Source organism: Vicugna pacos, chromosome 8, assembly GCF_048564905.1.
Source record: "Vicugna pacos chromosome 8, VicPac4, whole genome shotgun sequence".
Lineage (NCBI taxonomy): Eukaryota > Metazoa > Chordata > Mammalia > Artiodactyla > Camelidae > Vicugna > Vicugna pacos.
This window is the reverse complement of record NC_132994.1, coordinates 46,904,161-46,930,347: the sequence shown is the minus strand read 5'-3', so window position 1 is coordinate 46,930,347 and position 26,187 is coordinate 46,904,161. Positions and strand designations below refer to the sequence as shown.

At 35.1% G+C, this 26,187-nt stretch overlaps 1 protein-coding gene across 1 annotated transcript in view; it reads right to left on the bottom strand.

Annotated features, from left to right (window-relative positions):
• The window catches only part of CENPW (centromere protein W), a 407,181-nt gene that overhangs the window by 43,070 nt on the left and 337,924 nt on the right, over positions 1-26,187 (bottom strand). Inside the window, exon 3 of the transcript XR_012074981.1 lies at positions 22,257-22,402. The gene's annotated coding sequence lies outside the window, so the exon portion shown is untranslated. The remainder of the gene's footprint in view (positions 1-22,256; positions 22,403-26,187) is intronic.

The window sequence follows — 26,187 nt, the reverse complement described above, 5'->3', positions numbered from 1 at the left end:
CCCAAAGGTGCCGCCAAAGAAGGAACTTGTGTGACACTTAAAAGACCACCATTTAAATGTCTACCACAAAGAGGGCTTCGAAGGAGAGGCAAGACAATCAACAAAGAGGAGAGTGTGTTTTTAACCTCTAAACTATTCCTCTCTATGCCTAGATAAAAATGGACCCAGCAGAGGGAGGGAAGGATGAGATAAAAAACAGGGCTTCACCATGATATAAAAGGCAGCTGGCGCTGCAACTGGAGATGCCCTGGCCATGGGGGCTGTGCCTGTGGTGCTGTGCCCATGGGCTTCACCGGAGTAGGAATCGCTACCATCTCCTTCGTAGCCAAGATGATGTCAATGGCTGCCATGGTCAGCGGGGGTGGCTGCTGCCCACAGCCTGGTGCTACTCTCCAGTCCAAGGTGGACTCTCAACACCATTCAACATCCTCCTGGGCTTCACTGGATCAGCTCTTGTGGCTTTGCTTAGAGGTGCAAAAGAGGCACCCTCTGCCTCTCCCCCAGCTGGACTCACAGCTTCAGGGGACCAGCTAGGAAAAAGTGTGCCCCAAGTTGAATCTCCAAAATCCCCACTCAGGTCAGAGAAGTATGAAAATAAAGACCATCTGCAGATGCAAACAAACAACAACAACAACAAAAAACAATAGCCCTCACTGCTACAACCACTGGTCCTTGGCCCAGGGTTAAGTTTCAATTTAGGGAGAAAAGGATATGAATTTGAAGTTGTAATCTGGATTAAATTAGACTGGATTAACTAGACTAAAAAAGCAACTTTTTTTAAAAATACTTTAAAATGATCAGAAAGCTATGGGATCCACTCAAGATATCATTAAGAGATGGGAAAAGGAGATTTGTCCTCCTGGGGTTAAAGTAAAGATTGGAAGAAAAAGAATCCTGCTTCATGTTTGCACCCACAAGCTTAGACTGTTCAATGAAATGGTTACTTCAGTTGAGCAGTCAGATTTAATTATAATCCAGAAAAATTGCTCTACTAAATTCGTTTATATAATAGATTGCTGACTAAGGCTTGTTTGTTTCTCTTAAAACATTTACTAAGAGAAGCCCTAATAATGAAAACCAGTGAAATCAAAGTCCAAGTCTTGATTCCATTTGTATTTCATATTATTCCACATGAAACTGGTCCCTTGGTCACTGACCTTTCTTGTACTGATTTTTCAATAATAGATCATACATATTTACATTAATGGTTTTATAAAATTCGATGGAATTTGCTTATTGTTCTTATTAATATTTTTATTATGAGTCATTTTATCACACTGTGCTTACATAAAAGAGAAACAAGTTTAATACAACTATGTAATTTGAATCAAAAATTATCTTTAAGTTGTTGAGTATGTTTTTGAGGGTTCATAAAGAAAATTATCCTAGTGTTTAGGAAGAAGAAAAGGCTTAAGTAAAGTTAATGCTTTATGAAATATAAAAGTTGTACTAATGAGTAATTATTAAAAATTTCACAATTTTCCATTTTTACTTTAAAAAAAGTAATTGATATTAGATGAAAGGCATTTTTAGTCTTGTTGAATTAGGCTGGTATGTTGACCCTGTCATTCCTGAAGCATTCCTAGGTTGCCTTGCCAAGGCTCTTTACTCATGATTAAATTTTTTATTAAATCCAAAGTATGTATTACTGGTAGGAATAATTTAATACAAAATAAAGTTGACAGTAGCTAAAAATGAAGGAATTAGCATGGTTATTGACCAAAATATAAGTCTATGTATAATAAAGTCTTTGGCAAAATTTAGATCTGTAAAATTCAATCCAGGAAAAAATGGACTTCATAGAAAAAAGTGACTTTTTAAAATGCCCTTGGTGGCAGAGACTAGAAATGGGAAAATCTGATATCAAGAACAACCAAAAAAAGAAATTATAATAAAAATTATTATTTATCCTATTGAAAATATTAGTGAACTACAAATGGTAAAAATTGAAACTGCTTACACTGTAGAAAAATTAATCAAAAAGTTCAATATGCTTAATAAAATTAGTTTCAGAAAGCACTTCTGCAGTAAAATTTATTAATATTTATATAACTCTACTTGGTATTAAAATTTATATTCCTTAAAATGAAATAAAAAATTCAATTCTCAGAGTCAAAATGGCAGAGTTGAAATGTGCTATATACAACTGTTATATTTTTCGACAATCAAGAATGTGTAGTAAAACATGATGCTTTAGAAAATACTCCCTGTCGTCTATCTCATGCCCAAAACCAACATCAACCCCATTTTTTTAACATATATTGTTATCTAGTGAGAAAGACATGAATGAGGAAGTTTTATTAATTCATTTGTTCAATGAACATTTATTGGATTCCAATTATATGTCAGATGAGATTCTGGATACAAGGTAGACATCATGTTTGTGGAGTCTGTGTTCATAATGTGTTGGTGGAAGTGGTAGAAATAATAAACAAACAAATAAGAAAGATACTATATAATAATAACTACTATGTAGAGACTAAAATTAAATAATAGGATAGAAAAATGACTGGATGCTGATGAAAACCTTCTCAGGAGAAGGTCATTTTTAAGCTGAGATGTAAATAATAAGTATTTCTGGGCATATGAATATCACATAGGGTATGTATTGGTTAGACTCTCAAGCTGGGAACATCTGCTTGAATTCCACTCTCAACTTTGTACAGAATGTGTGTCTTTGGAAAGATACTTATCTATATATGCCTCAGTTTGTTAGTTTCATCTGTAAAAATCAAAATAATGTTACCTACCTATCCTACCTAGCCATTACTGCTAGAAGTTTAAATAAGTTGATACATTTACAAAATTTAGAAGAGTGCCTGGCACATACTGTTAGCTAACTGAATATTACTTATTGGACATATTATTATCAGAGAATGATATTCCAGGCAAAGAGAACACTGAAGCAAAGACCCCAGGCGAGAATGAGCTTGGCAGATTTGATGAACAGAAAGGTCTGTGTGGCCAGTGGGGAGGCTGGTACAAGCTGAGAAAGAAAGAGGCAGGAAGGGAGCCTGCTATGCTCCGTACCCAGGGCATTGGCTTGGATTTTACTCCAGATGAAGTGAGGAGCGCTCAGATAAATTTAAATGCTGAGGAGAATTGTTTTGTTTATTGGGAACAGAAAGCAGGATGGCTTGGCTACATCAGAAAATCTGAGTTGAAAGTTAAGGGTAAATGGGGTAGTTTGAAAAGAAAATCAACTGATTTTAAGTACACCAATTTAAGGACTTAGTATTTGAGATAAGAGCAAATTAGGCGTGTCTATTATTTCTGAGAATGGAAATGATTTACTTAGTTCTTAGAAAACTAAAAGGAAAACTATCTTTGTATTACAGAATTAACAGAAAACTTTTAGGAAGTTGTTGATGATCTATATTGTTCTAATTAATATTACTAAGAAAAAATTATGCCAGCAAAATATAAAGTCAAAATAATCTAGTGTACTTAAAATCATCTACCCAATCTGAGAAATTCAGAATTATCTGGATAATTTAGACAAAAGGGGGAAATGATTGCTTATCCAAGTTAAATTATATAACTTATAGACAAAGCCTCAGGAAAAAAAGTATACTTCCTATTTTAAATAGCTGCCCCCCACCAAAAAAAAAAAAAAAACCAGCACAGAATTTAGGATTAAAGAATAGAGTAATAAAACTGATGTACATTAGCTCACATAAAACTTCACTCATTCAGTGTTTCATATTTAGAAATTAGATCTATTCATCTCATCCACCTGTATATAATACTGGAGGGAATTTGTACATTCCTGCCCTGGGGCCCACATCCCATTTCAGTACTTCATCCCTTTTAGGTTGTGATATAAGTACCAAGTTATTCTAAGATGTCATCTCATGTGATTTGCAACTAAATTTTTACAGATTGGAAAGGTTTTATAAAACTACATAAAGTTCAATCTATTGTCTGAAACTAGTCAGCTGTTCAAAATTTTTTTAGCTTGCTGTTAACAATCATCTGGAAAAAATTCTTAAAATAATGTAGCAGAGCAAAGCCCTATGATACAAAAATTGCATTGATCAATTCAAAGGAGATGAGTTAAGAGTGCCCCAGAAACAATTCTGGATACAAATTCTGCTCAGAGCAGCTTGGTTCTGTTTGACATTTTTAGATAATGAGAAAGAGAATTATTATTTCTTTAGTTTCCTAAATTCCCTGGACTGGATGTATCCTCAGATAGAGAGGTATGTAGACAAGATAGATAGGTAGAGATAGAGATAAAGATACAGGCACAGATACAGATATAGAAATTATAGATACAGTTAGATACAGGTCTAGGTGACTGCCACCAATTCCATCAGTGGAACACATCTAATTTTGAAGGTAGTTTTTGCCTCTAAATATGCTATGTTTTTTGACGGCTTTATTAATCAAATTTGTAACTATCAGGTGGTTGTGAAACAAATGGCCATGCTAATTGAAGTCATAGTATGGGTGTATATATGGGAAATACTCAGAAATACTATGTTCAGAGAACATAGGAAAAAAGATTGTGTAAATACTACATAATAAAAGAGTTTTATTGCAAAAATATGGGTCCTAATTTTTCACTGGTATTTTTGACATAGAGAATATCAGGATTTTTCTATAAATAAAGAGAACATTTGCAATCTTTCATTCAATCAAACAGCAAATATTCACTGAGTGCCTACTAGATGCAAGTCAATATGTGAGGGGCTTCATATATAAGGGGAGAAAAAACAGACAAAGATCCCTGCCCTCGTAGAACTTATATTCTGATAGAAAGAGTCTGACAATAAGCAATATAAATGCAAAATAATAAACTACACAGTACGTTAGAAGGTGAAGCCAGGCATGGGGGTCAGGAGCCCAGTAAGTGGGAGGAGGCAGGTAGCACCGTTCAACGGTGTGGTGAAGGTAGGCCTCACTGAGCAGGTATGATTCAAAGAAGCTGAGGGAGTGAGTGAAGAAGAGATCTGGGGGAAGGAGGATTCTAGGCTGAAGGAGCAGCTAGGGCAAGAGTGCTGATGCAGGAGAGGACTAACTTGCTAAAGGAAGAAGGCCAGTAGCGTTGAAGTGGAGTGAGCAGGAGGATGGTTACGAGGTGAACTGATACAGCTGAGGGCTTGACAGCCGTTGTAAGGACTTCATTGAAAAGGGGAGCCACTTGACAATTTTGAGCAGAGGTTTAAAGTTGTGACTTTAGGGTTTAAAGTTTCACTTGTTCAAAACCCCTGTGTTGATAAGAGATAGTAGAAGGACAAGAGTAGAACCAGGGAGACCTGCTTAGAGGTTATGGCAGTGATCCAGGAAAGAGGTGACTTGGACCAGGATGGACATAGTGAAAGTGATGAGAAGTTACTAGATTATATTTAGAATGTAGAGGTAAAGCTGCTTGCTGGTAGATAGAACGTGAAGTCCAAGAAAGAGGACTCAAGGATGAATCTCAAGGCATGTGGCCTGCAACTGGAAGGAAAAGGAAAGGCTGAGTGGAGCAGGTGTGGGGGGAAGAGCAGGAGTTCAGTGCCAGGTTTGAACTGTCTGTTAAAATCCAGTGGAGATTATAAATGGGTAGTTGGGTAGGAAATTCAGAGTTTGGGACAGAGACCATGCTGGAGATAAAATATTGGAATTTGTCAGCATATAGATGGTGTTTACAACCAAGGGACTGGATAAGTTTACAAAAATTATCAGAGAAGAAGTCAAAAGGACTAAGACAAGAGTACTGTGAAATGAAGAGCTTAGAAAGAAGAGGATCAGGAAAAAACAATGAGAAAGAGCTAATGATGAAGAAGAAAGAATCCTAAAACATTCTGATGTCCTTAACCACACACTTGGGAAAGTACTAAAACTTACAGAGTAATGAATTAACTTAAATCTCCAAACACTGTGTTTTAAAATAATGAATTTTAAAATTATGTGTTAAGATACATTTTTCCTCTTTTGGATATTATTCTAAGGTAAATGAAAACTACTTTACCAGCTTTTTTCCCCCCATTTAAATCCAAACATAGTATGTGCCGGTTTTATATGATTTTGTCTATCACTGTTACCAATAGCCTTTATAATCCAGGCAATTTCCAGTGAGTTTAAATGTTTAGGCTTCATTACAAAAGCTAGGGAGCAGGGGAACCCAACACATGCTTTCCAGAAAGAAAAATAAATTTTTCAAGCATTTGAAATTAGAAACCATGAATTAGAAGGGAATAAAACAATAAAACTGTAGACTTGTATTGAAAGAGCCAATGCACAAAAAAGAAGAAAGAAAAAAGGAATTCAAGTCAAAAGGACAGTCTGGACTCAAGAAATCTGAAACACCATTGATTAAGTATGTGCAATACCTGTCAAATATTAATTAACTATGTGTCAACTATGTGTTAATGTGTTCATAAGTAAATGTTAAATATTAATTAAGTATGGGCAATACCGGTTAAATGTACTAGGCAAAAAAAAAAAAAAAAAGTGCCAAGCAACAAAAATTTAATCAATGCAACAATTTTATGAAATTTGTTATAAACTCCATATTTTACAAATAAATTCACTGAAAAATAGATTAAGTACCATTTGAAGGATTCACAGTTAAAATGGTACATTCAGGATTTAAATCAAGAGCACCCAAAACTATCTGATTCTAAAGCCCATGTGTTTGATAGTTTTGCCAGTCTCTCTCAGCTTAAGCTTGAAAAAAATCTTTAAAAAATACTTGTTAAGAGCCAACATTACTGAGTCAGGAAAATCCTGCTTTCTCAACGTATGTGTGCTTAACTCTAGAGCACCATAGCAATATACCAAGCACTTCATATAAATCAAAATCAAATAGAAAAATGGTGCATCTTCATAAATTTCCAATTTTCATTAAAGCATTAGAAGAATTTAGTATTTAAACTCTTTGTAGTTTTTGCCACAGAAAGTTCAAGACAAAGACAACAGTTTCCTATTTTCTATGTTGTTTAATTTTGTGTTTCCATATGAAAGACCAGAGAACAACTTTCTGTGCAGAGTGTAATTGAAGGACTTGGTACACTGAGTTATAAATTAACCCAATGTTTTCAGTCTAAGAGCTCAATGAATAGGAAGAGTACATACTCCTTGAGCAAAATCAGATTAGCCTAACACCTCACTAGGCTGCAGGATTACTATTAATGTCCCTAAACCAGAAGAATATAATTGTGGTTTCTCTCTGTCATCAGAGTCCTACACAGCTAAAGAGAATAGGGAAAGAAAAGACAAAGCTACTTTCAGGAACCAGTGGATGTCATTTTTTGGTTTAATTCTTCATTAAAGGAAAAAAAAATTGGCTCCCACAAATTACCACAACTTCCTGCTCTTCACGTTTTATTTACAACTATGATAATGGACTCGATCTTGTTCACCAACACAGTAAGTTCCAGAATAACCCTGAATACCAAAAATTCAGTTGTTTTCATGATCTTACAGACACTCTTCTGTTGCCTAAAGATTTCATATGTACATATACATGTATGTGTGTGTATATATATTTTATATATATAATTTATTTATATTTATATAACATTTGCAACTAAGGAACATGAATTCATGGTTAAACACAGAAAGCCTGAAGCATAAGCTCAAAATGAGGAAAGATAAACATGATAATGAGAGTAATTCAGAACAATCTGAGATCATCAAGTATTGTGACAAAAATGTGGTCCTGAGGCTACCCACTATATACTTGACATCACCATCCCGGCCACAGCTAGGGAGTTAGGAGAAAGCAGCAGCCCCTCGGTCTTTGAGATACACTATGTATCTAGATGCTAGCAGAAAGTTCAGGCATCCTTATTGAGATGCAAATGAGCACCAGCCTTGCTCAAGAAGCCCTTGAGCAACAGCTGGGTAAAACACTTACATTTATTGAGCAGCAAAGCCTCAGTCATAGAGGATGAGTAAGTCTTAGAGATCTGCTGTACAGCATCGTGCCCATAGTTAGCACTATAACACTGTACACTTGAGAATTTGTTAAAAGGGTAGGTATCATGTTAAATGTTCTTATTATAATAGAAAATTACATATACAATCATATTTAAAATCTCATCATGCACAAATAGGAGGAAAATAGCCAGAATTTCCAAGACTCTTAATTTTCTTTGCTGCTTCTTTTTCTCATTTACTTCATGGTATTACAGTGCCCAGGATTTAATCTTCAGACTTCATTATTTTACTCTCCATTAGTCATCTCACCCAGTCTCACAGATTCAAATATACATAGAATTTAAATTCCCAATTTATATTCTCTATCTAATTTTTCTCATGAACTACATGTTTTAGCAAAGCATTGTACTAAAGTCTGTAAGTCCTGGACTCTAGACTTCATGTTTTAGAAGTAAGAATAATTCTAAACCATAAAACATAGCTTGCTTCTCCTTTAAGTAAAATCATTTAATGACTGCTATTAACTAAAGGTCTAGGTTCAAATTTCTTGGCACTACTTATAATTCTTTTAAAATCTGATCCATGTCTACCTTTCTAACCTGTCTACCAATTTATGCAACAGGTATTCATTGCTCTGGTCTTCACAACATACTTACAATTTTGTCACATTATCATACCTTTGATTCTTCTTACTTTTGCATGTACTATGTCCTTTCCTGAAAATTCTCTTTCCCAATTGGTTTTCAGTCTTTAAGAATCAGTGCAGGAATAGTGGAAGTGAAAATAATCAACATTTCTTCTTTATAATTTTCATTTTCATCCAAATTTTGTACTGTGAATCACACTTATTTCATCAAGCATATAATTCGCTGTCCTCTCTTATTATAGTACTTAGCATTTTTCTGTGATTGTTTCCCTACCTATATTTTTAAGAGGCTGAATATCCTCAAGGTAAGGGATTTGTTCCATTTTTACAGCTCCTGCTTAATATGATTCCTGGTTGCTATTCTATACCAATCATTTAAACTAGGTCTGGACTTTCAACCCACCACTGAGCAGCTGTGTGACCTTAGGGGACTCACTAAACCTGAGTTCTCCTCATACAGTATACACATCAAATAATAGAAATGTATGTTGAAGTGTTTCATCAATGTTAATGCACCATCTGAATATAATCTCTAATTATTATCATGGTTGTGTTTTGGTGTCACAGAATAATGTATCACCCTTTCAGTATTTCTATAGGAAGACAACAAAAATATCATCATTTATTGATGAACAACCTCAGGTGAAAAAAATATGAGTTGATAACACTTAAGAGAAAATAAAGGAAAATATCAAGTAACAATCAGAGTAATACTTTTGGCCAAAATCCTGACTGCAAGACTGTCGGTGTTAAGATAATCACCTCAATTTTCCACTTGGTTTTATAAATAAAGACTCAATTGGGTTTGCTAAGATGACATCATCAACAAAAAATGACCACAAAGACGCTAAAGGAAAATGAAATATAAGTATCAAAAAAAAATCAAGATGAAACCAAATATAATGCCTGCCCACATTCACCTATAGTTCATACTGAATAGAATGTTAGATTGGCTCCTCACTACAGAGTGATATCTGATATTAAGAAACTAGCACATATATTACCTCTGTTAATCTTCAGGCTTTGTCATCTCAGGTACCATATTCAATATAAGGATATTCATTGCTGGTAGTGCAGAGGCCACATACACTGTCCTCCCCTCCCTGCGCTACCTCGATAGTTACTTTCCCTCTCCGCACTTTCTTCCTTGCTGCTGGGGATCAAAATGGAGACCGTGATGCTTCCCAGCCAATTCTGGCTCTTGCTCCTTACTGATTTTATGGTATGCTTGGTGTAGTTGGCAATATCAAAATAGATGGAGGCTAGGGAGAAGGGAAAAGAAAAGCAAATGCCAGCAGTATTTTTTTTTCCTTTTCTTTCCTTACAGTCTCTAGTTCAAATCCATTGAACTTCCCCCTCTCTACTCTGTACGCCCACCATATTTCACACACATGCCACATACACATCTTGTAATTCTAGATTACAGCTTCTGTTAGAACATCCTCCCCAATTCCTGTCTAACTCCACATGTAGACCCCTCACCTTTCAAGGCATCATTTTGTATAAGCAAGTCTTCCCTGAGACCCTCACCCTCTTTCTCCGTAGAACAACTGTCCTAAACTGTACTCACCAGAATTGTGAGGCAAAATGTCTTTTAAACTTCTATTATATGGTCAAGATGCAAGTTATTTAATTCAGCAGCAAATGTGTCACTCCACATTTCCGCTCTTATAAAGATGTTGTGAGGAAATTATTATTATATTTATTTTACTAATGACAAATAGGTTAAGTAACTTGCTCAAAGTGAAAGGATGGAGAGTTGAGGAGCCAAAATTTGAATGTGGGTATGTGTCATTCTAATATGCTTGCTTTTCCCCAGTGCCTCCCTATATTTTACTTTTCAGCACATTGTAAGTTAAACAGGTTTTTTGCAGACAGCCTGGAAACCTACCCATTGAGTATAACACTGTTTCTGTGGGAAAATACATTCAAAGTTTCAAATTACCAATTTACAAATGATCATTTAGACCACAATCAGTTCTTAAGCCGTGGATTGCCTGCACTAAAAGAGTGTGCAGAAATATGCTCTTAATCCAAATGATGAATCATGTGGCTGAGAATTGGGCCGGGAAGTGAGCACAAATTTTCTCTGACCTTTGGGTCCCTGCCTTCTTTTGCTCTACTGGTGAACCCTTGTTTTTCTACAAAATAAAAGCTCATTGCTCCCTAAGGTCTCATTTCCCTTTTGAAATAGGGCAAGCTAAAAAAAAAAGTAAATAAATTGTACAAACTCTACAAATTTTGCCACAAACTAAATTGATAAGGAAGGTTTGAGGGCTGAGTAGGAAACTTGAATATCTCCTCCAATGCAAATAAAGTTGAAAGTCTTGTTTCTCAAACTTTAGTGCATACAAATCAACTGAGGATCCTGTTAAAATGAAGATTCTGATTCAATAGATCTGGGATAATATCTTTCTTTTTTCTTTTTTTCATCTCCAACAAGTTCCCAGATGATGCCAATGTTGCTGGTCTCTGGACTCTGTTGGTAAACCATAGTTTATTTCATGTGAGAATTTTTCTGACAAACTATCAGTGTAGTAGGTGTCAATTAGTATTTGTTGATTTTAATTAAGAATACCACACTTAACATTTAAAAAGTATATAATTTATAGATACCACTGCAGCTGACTTACTATAGTCTTTTAATGAGTACAATGTCCCTGGATGATGTATATACATTTCTAACCTGCTTGCTCAGAATTTTTTTCTCCTTAAATTAAAAAAAAAAAAACTTATGTTGATACTTTCTGGATTATATGTAAGTTACCAAACAGAAATCACTATTTTTCTTTCCCTTGGCGAAGAAGGCATGAGAAAGATGCTGGAAAAGAAAATTGCTGACTATACTATGTCAATGCCTATGTGAAAAGTAAATGCTTATTCTACATACATGTCAACTCAGAAACCCACAGTTTTTACATGGCCCCATGGGCTTTATTGATGCTTAGTCAATTTTTTATTGCTACTGAATAAAGTCTTTCTGACATAAGTATTTGACCTCTGACACTACAAGACTCTCTCTTGGTGGCCATCAGGACATAAATCCTCTTACACTTCAGTAGATGATGTAGTATTTATTATTTGGCAGAAACAGACAGCAAAAGTAGTTGGTGGAGATGGACATTGTATGGACTCTAAATGTGACTTGATTTGAGTTCATAGAATTGAATTTCTTTTATAATTTGAGCAAGTTACACAAGTAAAGAAAGACTGTCCTGAATCTCTTTAAGTTTTTGCTCTACATTTGGTGATGGCTTCTAGTTGTTGAATATGAATTAATGCCAACTGGTTATGAATACCTGTATTGATACCAGCACATGGCTTATTTACTCCTGGTTCTGTTAAATTTAAGGGGAGCCTTATTTTTCTCATTTTTGAGGCCACATTAACAATGTTCTCTGTCAAATGTGACCAAATAGGCCACATAGATACTAAGTTATTTACTTTGAAAGTATACATCTTTTACTACAGGTTGTCTCTATAATTATAACCCATAATTTGAGCCTTGAAATAATACCTTACATTTATACTGTGTTTACATGTCCCCAAATCAGTTTTTCATCCATTATCGTATTTATCCTAGACATTTACTATAGATTTACAAAAGAAAGCTTGTTATTGTTTCCTCTCACACTAATGGCATTTCACTCATCCATTAGTGAATCATCAGGCAAATCAATTTGAAAAAGGAATCTCCTATTGTCTGAACTTATCCTCTGTTACCAAAATACCAAAGATCCTGTTTCTCTCCAGTTTATTTACACATTAAAGACAGGAGCCAAAGGTTAAAAGGAGGTCAGTTAATATGATCTATTTTCACATTATGAACATTAATATTTATCTGCTTTTGTTTCTTCAAAGGAGAATCACTGTCATAGACCTTTAATAAGTAAAATGATAATTAGTAAATAGCAGAAAAAGATAAAAGAACCGCCTAATATCCTAGGCAGCTAGTGGTCTCACCTTCTTACCCATTTGTCTCTGGTTGTTGTTTTAATGGGAATCTTCAGCTTCTGATGCAGGAAAAGATACTTTAATGTCAACTGCTAATTTTTTTAAATTATTACTTAGAAGAATTTGGACTATAAAATAGTTTATTAGATCCTGTTTTTTGAATTTTCATCTTAACCTGCGGTCACCTATTTGAAAATGTTATTTATTCACATTTCATCCATTTTATTTCCTTACTTCTTTTCTAAAATTTACCCTCCAGAGGAAATTTTTCCTTAACAGGTCTTATTTTTAAGCTCTGTTTCATATTCTATTCTCTAGCCTTTAGATTCAGGATCAAATTAAAAACAGAAGAACCATATAATATGTTTATCTCTTTTGATATAAAACAAAAGATATTATAAGGGACCTTTTGGAGATGGAGTAACCTTTAGATTCTGAAACTGGGTAAAAGTAGAAAAAAGGAGGGGGCCTCAAATTGGTAAATCAACCTTTCTAAGCATTTGGTAGAGTTCTTTGGATGATATCTTTACAGTATTTCTAAGATTGTAATAAAAATTATATCTAAAATATAACAAGTAAAATTATTGTAGTGGTCAAAGTGAGAAATTATAAATATTGCATACTTTCAAAACACTTTATCAGTGATCCACTTAGAAATGTTTAAATGCTCCCAGAAAATGGCTTTCAAAGCTTCATATAAAATGCAGTCTAACAGCAAACAGAAACAATAATGATGAGGTTCTGATAAGGCTAAATGACGAAGGGCAGAGTATCAGATCAAGAAGGCAGCAGATTAGCACTGAGCTTAGTTTTGTAGCTTCTTCTCAATAGTCAGCATGAAGGTTCTACTTCTGCTACTCTTTGGCCAAGGTAGGACTCTTGGGGTCTACATATTCAGTAATACGTGTTTCTGTCGGTCTATAGTAGGAATGCATGGCAGAGAACTAAGACAATTTTAAGTCTAATTCAAGCTTACTCCCCCCACCCCGTTTTGTTACTATTACTTAAAATTATTCCAAAGACCGATAATCTAAGACATTTATGGATACTTCAGACCAACAAATCTGGATTTGCATTAATCAATATCAGTGTCTCATAGACTAGATTTGAATCTTTTAGTAAAGTGCTATATGCCTCTTTGGGGTCATAGGTCTCTTTGATAATATAATGAAATCTACTTGCTTTAAATGCGGATGCCCTAAAAATTAACAATTGAGCACATCACTGGGGTTTCTAGATACATGGACTGTGGGTTAAAAATAGCTGAGAAGGGAAGGGAAACAAATGGTTCATTTGAATATCTTTGATATTTTATTTATGACTATCTTTGCATTAAATACAACTTTCTTCTCATATATGGTATATTTTCTAGCATGAATCATAGTTTGTCCAAATGGAAGTTTCTCCATATAATGCACAGCCCATACGTAAGTCTCACACATTCTTATTGAAGGAACAGATCTTCAACTGATCCTGCTGGGAAGCTTATTATCTGAGAAGTTGAAGTTCAATTCATTCAGTCACACAGGTTTTGTTTTTATTTTTTAACTACTTAATTCCTTTGTGAGAAAACAAGCACAATCTAGAGTTATAAAGTAGGCAGCTTAAAGTAATAAAAAAATGAATAAAACAAACCTTTATCTATAAGGTATAAGGTATTGTATCTCAATAGATACAAACCAGCATATTATTAGACCTCACATAGTCATGATTTTAAAAAATACTCTCAGCAAACCAGGAATAAAGGAACTGAGTCTGAAAAACCTGCAGCTAACATGATACTTAGTGGTGAAATGGCAAAATATTTACTGTAAAATTGGGAAAACAAACAATACAAGGCAAGCACTCACCTCATGTCTATTCAATATAGCATGTGAGGGTCTACTCAAGGAAATAAAGTAAGAAAAAGAAAAGACATAAATATCAGGAAAAAAAAGAAGTGAAACTATATTTATAGATTATGTAATATGTATAAATATAATATAATGTATACAAAAATCCAAAGGAATCTTCATGACAAACAAACTCTCCACTAGATGCAGTAAGTGAATTCAATGTCTCAGGACACATGGTCAAATACAAAAATCTTAGTATTTTTGTACAAGTAACAAACAAATGAAACATAATTAAAAATTAATTCAATTTGGTATAGCATTAAAAATAAATAAATAAAATATGTGGAGACACATTTAGGGAGAGATGCAAAAGAATTGTTGAGAAGATTCAATATAGTTGGAAAATTCAGTATTATAAAGACTTCAGTTCTTCCTAAACTATTCACAATGGAACTCTGATCAAACTCTACAGGTTTATTTGTAGATACTGACAAGATTATTCTAAAATTTATATGCAAATCTAATGATCTTAAGTAGTTAAAACAATCTTGAAAAAGAATAAAGTTAAAAAACATGTACTGCTTGATTTCAAGGCATTATAAAGTTATAGTAATACAATATGCCATAAGGACAGACTGATAAATAGAATAGAATAGAGATGAAATAGAAACACACAAATATAGTCTTTTTTTTTAAACAAAGATTCTTGTAATTCAATGTGAGGGTCTACTCAAGGAATAAAGAAAAAAGAGAATTTTTTAAATGAATGCCACTGGACTACTGGATGTTGAAGACTAGATTTAAAAAAAAATAGAAATTTGATTCATAACTAATACCATTAAAAAATTCTGAATGGCTTACAGACCTAACTGTAAAAGCTAAAAAATATCAAGCTTCTAGAAGAAAACATAGGAAAATACTTTCATATCTTGGAGAGAGGCAAAGATTTCCTAGACAAACACAAACATCAACAACCATAAATAAAAAATTATAAGCTAGACTTCATCAAAATAAAAACTGCTGTTTAACAAAAGACATCATGAAGTAAAAAAGTAAGTATAAGACTGAAAGAAAATAATTCATGACGTGTTCTGAAAAATGATGCATATCATGATTATACAAAGAACTCATAAAAATAATAAAAATACAAGCCACCAAATTTCAAGATGGAGAAAAGTTCTGGACAGACACTTCACACACACACACACACACACACACACAAAGGATATACAAATAGCCAATAAACACACATGAAGATATTCAACATCAGGGAAATGCAAATAAAGTCATAATTAGTCAGCACTACATGCTCAAGAGAATGGCTAAAATTAAAACAATAATTAAAAGAAATTTGCAACACCAAATATTGGAGAAGATACAGAGCAGCTGGATCTCTCATTCATTGCTGGCAGGAGTATAAAATGGTACAACCACTGTGGAAAATTGGTACTTTCTTAAAGTTGAATACGCAGATACTCGATGACTCAACAATTTCACTCTTAGCTAGGAAGAGTGAAAATTAAGTTAAAAACATGTTCACAGACACCTGTACTAGAATGTTCATGAAGGCATATTGACAAAAAAAATGGAGACAAACGAAATGTCAATCAACAAGACAATGGATACACAAGTGTGGATTATATTGTATACCCAACCATACAATGGAATGCCACTCAGCAATAAAGAGGCACCAACTACTAATGCATAGATGAATCTCAGAAACATTATGCTGAGGGAAAGAAGCCAGAACAAAAGGATACATAGTGTGTGATTCCATTTTTATGAAGTCCAAGAATGGCCAAACCTAATCTATAGAATAGAAATTTAAATAATTCTTGTCTTTAGTGGGGAAGGGTAAAGAATGAAAAGGGACACCAGGAACATTCTAAGTTGATAGCAATGCTCTATATTCAATTGGTGTGTGGGTTTCATGGTATATATTTTGTCAAAACTCACAGAACTCTACCCTTATGATCTGTGCATTTATTGTATAATTATACTTTTTTTTTAATGAAGTTAAAGCTTTAGGATGGCAAAGAAGAGCTTCTTGCACCTGGTGATTTTTTTTTTCCTCCAAAAGTGATAAAATTGGCAGCTGTGGGTCCTTGCGGGGCATTTTGTAAAGCCAAGGAAACCTATAAGTCAATGGTTCTTAAACTGGCTGTACACTGGAATCACCTGGGGAGTTTTAAAGTGCAGTAGTGTCTGGGTCTCAACCCCAGAGATTCTTATTTAATTGGTTTTGGGGTGGCCTAGGCATCAGGATTTTTAAAAGCTCCCCAGGTAATTCTAATGTGCAGCCAAGATTGAGAATCAGTAGTAAAACTGTTGCTGGAAGCATGCTGCACTGCCTCTTGCTTCTGGTAAACATTCTTGAACAGATGACAGTGTTCTTTGTGATTACAAAGTCCTATATAGACCACATCAGTGGCGTATTCCTGTTTCTCCTCCTACCAGCCTCACTGTGATTCCTGTGTACATGTAAAACCAAAACCAACCAAACAATAACAAAAAAAGAGGTAGCACTTGATTTCTTAGTATCAATAAGCTGGAATCCCCTGGCCTATGTTTTGCCTCTTGACATCTACTCCCAGAGCATCCTACATTTTTCCATTTATAATACTTACTAGATTAGTAATTTGTTTCTCCCACCACCTTGAAACTTTTAAAATAGAAAGGGCCATCCGTATGTTTTTAACCAGTATATCCACAGCACCTGACATAATACGGAGGCTCAATACATATACACTGAATGACAGGAAAACTGCCACCTCCCTGGGCACTAAGTTGCTCACAGGAATGATGAGTGTTTCTCTCATGTCCTGCCCAGGATATAGGAGAAAATGAAGACATGCCAAGCTTCTCTCCTTTTTACTCAGATCCATGGTGAAGCAGTAAAAATGTGGGACAAATCTGTTTCTACATCTGTACAAGACTATGTTGTCTTAGGGATATGTCAACCAGCAATATGACAATCATGGCTGAGTGGAAAGAAGGAGTGTGGGGTCTGTGAAAGGGGCAGATGGGGATGGTGGATTGTTTGGACTGCTGTTAAGCGTGGTTTACCATGGGACAGCTACTGACAGAGCTGCAAGCAGGTCACTTGCCAGAAAGATAGGCATGCAGCTATTCTTAGATTTTATAAATTGCCTAAGAACAACACAGCACATCAGCCTTTCATAGGGAGAGCTCTTGGAACAGATGGCATAATTTAACGCCAACAAATAGAAATGTCTAGAACAGTTTAACACTCCTTAACCTTCATCTCATTAGACAGTTGTCCTGTCACTTATTGTTCTTTCTATTTTATTGGTGGTGTATTATCAGTAATAACTAAAGAATGGGTCCTGATGCTGCATCATGGATCTACTGCCAATCCTACATACTGGAACAAAGCCACTGCAACGTTGTGAGTGGAATGCTCCAGGAATCAGCCTTGGGGCACATCTTCTGTGGTGAGAGGTCTAAACATTTGCAGCTTTTCAGATCTTCCCTGTACTGCACATTGTGGATGTTTTGGCACCAGTAGTCATGGCGGCTGGATGAAAACCTGGCTTAGCCCAGTCCACACCCCTCTCAGCCAAAATGGTAACCAAAGACTGCAAAGAAATTGAAATTTTTATTTCAGAACACACCAAATATTTCCTTTCACTCAAACTAATGTCTGAAGTATTATTAAAACTAGCTCATTGAAAGAAATGTCAGAATTCTATCCATGTTATTTATTATTGACAGTTTCAATTAATTTCTTGGCATTTTCTGGAGTTAACATATGTCTTCCTAGAAATAACAATATGAATTAAAGTGCTGACTATTTCTAAAACTAAAAATCTAGGCTGTGGTGATATATATGAGGGTTTTTTTTTTCTGGTACGTGTGTTTTTTTTAAACAATTCTAAAGTAATGAGCCATTTCAGAAGCATTACATATGTTCCACTGGATATAGTACAAAGAAAAGCATCCCCATTTTTCTAATATATAGTACATACTGTGGCCTGGGTCTATCCCAAGAAAAAGAAATGTGAAATAATTTATAAGTCAAGAAGGACTCGTAAGAGTGAAGAAGGCATTCAGTGTCTGTTTATAAGACTTATATTGAAATATCCATGATATAATGGTTAGAATAACATGAAAACTGGGACCATGTTTTTCTAAACATAAGAGTATGATTTTTGCTTTAAATCCATCATCACATAAAACATAATGAAATTTTAAGCAATAATAACACCTTAGTAAATTGCATGATTATTGTTATTGGGAAACAGATTGAAGCAGTTAGGAGACTGTTGGCTGACCTAAAACATTTTCTATGTAAAATGTAAACTTGGAGTCAGTGACCAAATTGAATTTAATATGACTGAACCATTTTAATGGAAAGTGAATACTTCTGTGCCAGAGTCTAACCTGAACGGTTAGGCCAGTTGTATTAGTTATTTATTGCTGCATAACAAATTACCCTAAAACTTAGCAGCTTAAAAATAAGAAACAAATTTATTAGCTCAGTTTCCATGCGTTAGAAATCTGGGAGCAGATTACTTGGGTGTTTCTGGCTCAGGGTCCCTTATTCTCATGGGCTTGCAGTCAAGTGTCTGCAGGGACTGCAGTCATCTGAAGGTTTGATTGAGGCTAAGCGGTCCACTTCCAAGGTGGTCACTCACATGCCTGGCAAGTTAGTGCTGGCTGTTGGCAAGAAGCCTCAGTTTATGAAGCCTCATGACACAAACCTCTCCAGAGAGCTTCTTAAGCCTCATGACATGGCATTCAGCTTTCCCCAATGCAAATGATCCAAAAGGAGCAAAGTATAAACCGTAGTGTCTTTTATGACCAGCCTCAAAAATCACAAATCCCTCATTCCTTCAGTATCTTTTTGGTTGCGCAGGTCAGCCACATTTCATGTGGGCAGAGACAACCTAAGGGTGTGCGTATCAGGAAGCATTCAGAATCACAGAGAGCCATCTGAAGGCTGGCTACCACATAAGCAGACACATGTTAAAGAAGGAATGCCTTACAAAGTAATAATGAGAATAAATCCAGTCTTATATTAATCTGTTACACATAAATTACCATTCAAACCCAGTTGTAAATGAATGCACATCAAGCAGTTCTAGGAACTATTTGTCTGATCGTGCCTTTCAATGTGCTACCTATACAAGCATCTAGAAAATTCCATAAAATACAGATAATAATTTTTCTTCAGGGATCCTGAATTTCACCGTTTACTCAGAGATTTCCCAAGCTCAAGTGTTATTGCACCATTTAGGACAGAATGTTACTGTGATGGTTAATTCTGTGTGTCAACTTGACTAGGTCTAAAGGGATGCCAGATAGCTGGTACAACATTATTTCTGGGTGTGTTTGTGAGGGTGTTTCTGTAAGAGAATAGCACTTGATTCAGTAGACTGAATAAACAGATCCACCCTCACCAGTATGGGAGTGAGGTACAGGGTAGAGAACCAGGAGGACACCATCCAATTTGTTGAGAGCCCAAATGGAACAAAAAGACAAAGGAAGGGTGAATTCTCTCTCTCTCTCCTTGAGCTGAGATGTCCATCTTTTCTTGTTCTCAGGTATTGGAGCTCCAGGTTCTCATCCCTTGAGACTCCAGTACTTAAACTGGTGGTCCCCCTGGTTCTCAGGCTTTAGGAATTAGACTGAATTATACCACCAAATTTCCTGGTTCTGTAGTTTGCCAATGGCAGACTGTGGGACTTCTAGGTCTCCATAATCATGTGAACCAATCCTTATAACAAATCTATATCTTAATCTATATCTTTATCTCCTTATGGTTCTATTCTTCTGGGAAACCAGGAAAACCAGTGGTATAATTTTAACTATACAGCTACTCTATCAGAAATGTCAACATTTAAATGTAGAAGCTGACATCAAAATAAAGAACTGTTCCTTTGTCAAATTTCTCTCTCCATAAGTGAATCCTTCAGGTGTGGGACTCCTTATAAAATTTATTTAAAGAATGTTATATTTGAATATTGGCCAACTGAGGATTGTACAGGGAGAAAAAGGTGGTGATAAATTTTGCAGTTGCTATTCTAAACTTAATCTGATATTTTCTCCAAAATAAAATATAAGCTTTCTAAAATGATTTTGGATCAATTCCCTCCAACTAAAGCTATTTAAATATATATAAAATGAACATCTACATTAATACATTCTTTCAATGTTGTACATTTTTGTATCTGAAATAAGACTGTGGTCTTTTCCACTCAATTATAAAAAAATTCACAATTTAGCTAACCACTCTCACCAAAATTGTCTTCCTATCAAAAAAAAATTAATCAAATTGGTAGGCTTTTGATTAGAGAAACCTGGTTTTAAAATCTATCATTAAAACTTATATGACTTAGGAAATCCATTAATCTCAGTAAATCTTGGTTTATCTATTTTAGTCCATTTTGGCTGCTATAGCAAAACTACCATAGACTGGGTAGCTTAAAGAGCAAATATTTATTTCTTATAGTTCTGGAGGCTGGGAAGTCCAAGATCAAAGTGACAGCAGACTCAGTGTCTGGTGAGGGTGGGCTTTCTGGTTCACAGACTGTCATCTTACTGCCATGTCCTCACAAGGTAGAAAGGGTAGGAGAGCTCTCTGTGGTCTTTTTTATGAGGGCACTAATCTCATTCATGAGGGCTCCACCCTCATGATCTAATGATATTCCAAAGACTCCACCTCCTAATACCATCACACTGGCAATTAGACCTCAACATATTAATTTTGGGGGGACACACATTTTCAGTCCATAGCACTATCAATAAAATTCAAACCAATAACTACTTAAAAGTGTTAGTTTGAGGATTAGAATACTATGTTGGTTAAATTTTAATTGCCTTTCCCTTTTACTAACCATAACAAGAAAAGGCATACTGTAGGATAAAATCCAAACTCCTTAGCTTGACATCAAGGACATTTATGGATGTGTCACAACTATGATTGCATTTCCCACCATTCCCACAACCCACATGCTCTTGCCACATTGTACTATCTTATACTTCCCAAAACTACCTTGTAACTTCATGACATTCTGATTTTGTTTCTGGCATTTTTTGTGCCTGAAATTCCAGAGGTTCCAATACCTAAAGAAATCTACTCTTGCTTTAATGACCTACTCAAATATTTTCTCCTTTGGGAAACTTTGCTTGATATCCACCGGGAAATTTAGTTCCTATCTCTGGACTTCCATTGTTAATTTGTATGGATATTATATCACTTCTCATTATTCTCTTTTGTTAGCTGTTAAAATGTTAACACTCTTCCATGTATTGTGAGGAATGGAGACTCTGTATTATTTATCTCTGTCTAAAACCAAGTACAGAGTACTTATGAGGTCTGCTCAAGAATGAACAATTAGAAAAATATTACAGTTAATCAATCTAGAATCTGGAAAATGAAAACTTGACAAAATATGGAAAGCAATCAATTTTTTTCAAAAGGTGTAAAAGAATTTTCAGAACTGTAAGTTAGACATTTATCCACAGGACATTCTGAGATAAACACCTTTAGTTTACTTCTGGAGAAAGCTATGTTCTCTAGGAACCTACATACTCACCACAAGAGAATGGTATACACCAACTACATGTTATTGCTGCTACTTTTTAAGATGGTAAGCCCCACATATCTTGATTTTAGGAAGGCATTTGATGAAGTCTTTTAAGATATCATTGACAAGAAGGAGAGATATGGCCAGGATGATGATGGTACCATTAAATAATTTGGGATCTGATTGCAGGCTGTGCTCTATGCAAAATACTTAAGGAAAAAAACTCAAGCAGAATTGTCTACTGTTATGTCATTAGGTTTTGTAACTTGGGTTTCTTCCGGCAAGCATTTTTAAAGGTTACTTGAGAAAAGACATAGAAGGAAGTTTCATTATATTTGCTTATAAAATATTAGGAAGTACATCTTCTGAGACACACTACAGGAGTAAATCACTCACCCTGTTGACATGTGCTGCGGGGTCATCCTTTGTTGTGTGAGGGCATCCTCTCCATTGCAGACATTTAGTAGGATTCTTATCCAACTTTCCCCACTGCATGCCAGTTTTGACAACTAAAAATATCTCCAGACGTTGCCAAATGTCCCCTGGGAAAGAAACCACGCTGAATTGAGTACCACTGGGCTAGAATAATGAAACGAACCTAACAAAATGAATCTTACCTAATATAAATGCTTCAGGAGGTAAAGAATGCACTGTCTTCCTTGTTTAATTTTTTTATATCCACTATTGTTGAATGAATGAATAAATGAATGAGTAAATAAATTATTAAAAACCCAGTTCTGAACTCATATTTTAAAAACATACAATAACATCTCTTCAAGATGAAGAAAATCCAACTGAACAAATACATGTTCTATATAAAAGACAAAATTCAGTTCAACATGAGTCGATAGTAATATCACTCCTGAAAACCAAAACCAAAACCAAATTGAACAAACAAAACGAATGCAATGTTAGAATGCATTAATAGAAATAGAATATCCAGAACAAGGGACATGACATTACACTGACTAACGTGTGGCATTCAGTTCTGTACACATATATCTCAAGAAAGTAACAGACTAAAATGATTCTAGGAGTACCTACAGATAAAGTTTCTGAAAAATATATCATAATATAAATGGTTGAAATAAATAAGGTAGTTTAGCTTAGAGGAAAAGCAATGCTGGGGAATATGAAAATTTTGAATATCTGAAAAATAATCATGTGATGATTCCAGAAGACTGAATTAGGATAATGTATCAAGTTTTAAAGAAAGGTTTGTATTCAAAGGGAATAAGAATCTTTTAAAAATAGAGCTTTTTAAAAAAAAATACAATGGGCTATCTTGAAACCTCATGACTAGCTTCTAAGATTCAATGAGTCTTTTAAGATTGCATTAATAATATACTCTGATATTCAAATCATGATGATATATACAGCTATATGGATGATACTATGATCACTATGATCAAAATAAAATATTGAAAAGATAGCTAGATTCAAAATTCATTTTGCCTTGAGTGTTTTTCTTTAGAGCCAATTTGAATTTTTTAATTATAATCATTGATATAATAAAATCAGCAACTTTTTTTTTGTTTTCTTTGTTTCATTTCTGTGAAGGGTGTTGCAGTCTACCTGCACTGAATGAACACTGGTTTTACTAAAGAAGTATCAGCAGTGAGTAACCAACTAGAAGCTGTGAGCTAAGCTAAGGAATGATCTGATGTGCAAAGCTGAAAACAAAACAAAACCCTGGAGGCACAAATGGAAGAAGAAAGGAGTGGGAAAGAGCAGTCTTCAGAGACTGACTCAAAAGCACATGGCTTGGCCCAAATCGCCAGGGATATTTCCCAGAGAAGACAGCTGTTCATCCTTCTTTCTCTTACAGGAGCTCAAGGCTTCATTTGTTCACCTCAGCCCATGTAGTCTCATTGTCTTAAAGGGAGTTGGCCCATTAAAGACAGAAGGAATATTTTATATGGAACAGGAATTCCTCAAGTCTCCCCAGAGAGGAAGATTTACCTCTGCACAATAAACTAGGAGTTTCCTTGAGGGCAAGTATGATTACTTCTCTGAGTTCTTTAAGATCATTTCTATGATTGGCTTCTGGCAGTAGACTTCAACAGTGATCCAAGTCATTGATAGATTTATTCAAAAGAAATATCAGAAGCATAGGAGCTTACAGCAAAAACGTTGCTCTCTCATAAGTCGGTTATCTGAAGCTTTTTAGCTACCACCGTTGCTATAGTATCTTTAGATACTCCTACTGCTATCTGTTCAGACCCTACTATGTTCTGTCCTTTTTAACACTGGCCTCAACTGCTTCTGCTATTTCACTGCTACCTTCTCAACTGAGTCTGTACTGCTGCCCGCTGCCAGTTAGTGTAACGTCTGCTGAAAAATTGCTGACTCTGACACCAGGCAGGGGCATTTCTTCTCTTCACACTGATCTCTGGATTTCCCCCACACCTAGAAACAAACACAGACTGCCTGACAACCACCACATCATTTAAATTTTTTTTGGTACAGATGTTTTACCAAAAAGGAGCTCTGGACCCAGCAGACTGGTCCTCGTATAGAAGTTGCAGAAACTGAGAAATGTTGGATTCAACAAAACACAATTCTTTAGTGTGTTATCATTTTAATTTGGTTCTAAGAAAAAAAAATCCTAGAAAAATGAGGTGAAACAAATTAGTCACTTTAAAAAGAGCACAGATTTTCTTCTGTGCTCAAGAAACAAGTTACAGAGGGCATACAATGATATAAATTAGAGTCACATACGTTGAGAAACACAGTAGAGCCTTGCTTCACAGATGAATTCTGTCCCTACTGTCATTTAGGACAGAACTGACAAGAAAACTACAATTATGCCTGAAGAGTTTCTATTGTAAGGAACTTGAATACTTCAGGAAGAAGCAAAAATTATTGCTTCAGACAAATCTTATAAAGATTAGATCAGTGTTTAGATAAAGAGTGCTAAATTTTGGGAGTTGTTTTTCAAGCCTAACCTCTGAATCTGTGGAAGTTTGTTTATTAACAGGACAAAGTAGTTACTAACTAGACTTAGGAATGCATCCTGAGGAATGAAATGCTCCCTTAAGTTGACAAAGTTTATTGTGAATTCAGTATCATCTACCCTTAACCCCAAAGGATTCTTCACACCTGGGCAATCACCCAAGTGTTATTTAAGTTCATGTCTCAATTTAGCTAAATTACGCTATAGGTAATGAAAACTAGCAGTCCAACAAATAATTTTACTTCATAAACATATCTAACAAGAGGAGGAAGAATTTTTGGTTTTTATGACCCAAAGTTTCCACTCAATGTCTCAGACAAGGCTACTTCAACATGTACAAAAGATGACTAGGAAGAATGAGACTCATAAAAGCAGTATAATAAGAGTAGGTTTCTCCTTCTCAAGGAACGATTTTCAGGTCATGTGTCTGCCAAAACCCATTTATTTCGAAAACATGTTTCTCCTGCTGCTTTCTCAACATGCACCTAACAAAATAAGAGTTTGCTACAAAACAGGCCAACTCCAGTGTTATAATATATAACCACGACGAAGAAAGGAATTCCTCCCCACGTTATATCATTGTATCCATGGTCTTAAACCAAACTGAGTCCAGACCAGACTCATTTTTTAAAACCATATTTAACAGGACATCAGGAAAATATCCGAGGACAAAGACAGTACATTTCCTGGGAGAACTGGCAATTTTTGTATCAGCGATATAACATTCTTGGAACACATATGTAGTGTTGATCGGGTGGAAATATGGCACCTGTAATAAGAGCTGAGAAAAGCAGGGGAATGCCTTGTGTGACCACCCTGCTAGACGTTACATTGTGATGGCTCCTTCAAAACAAAATAATAATATGAATTCTTAAATGGTAAAAACTAAACATAGATTCTCAAGAAAAGTACACAGTGTGAGCCATCTTCATGCTGATACTTGCATGGAAATAATTTTCTTCTCACAAACACCATACAAGAATGGAGAACTTTGCACATAGTAGGAAGTCCTGGGAAAGTTGAAATGATCTTTCTACCTGGCAGAAAAAAGCAAAGGATTCTTTTTTTAAACTACTATTTTTCTGTAAGGCGTTGTTTTAAGAATTAACTGATATTTCATGGATAAACTACATGGTTATACATGTCAAGCATTTATGTAGTAGGAATTTAATGATAGTTTTATTCCCTTTAATACACTGTTTAAAATGACATATATTTAAGTTGCATCTTTTTCTTAGTTTTAAAAGAAAAATCAAGGATCCCTTCATTTTAGATCGAGATCCTGAATTGTTTTTCCCAGCAAAGAAAATCATAGCCATGTAATAGTGTCCATGGAAGCTATGTGTCAATGTGTAACTTATTTTCAACATG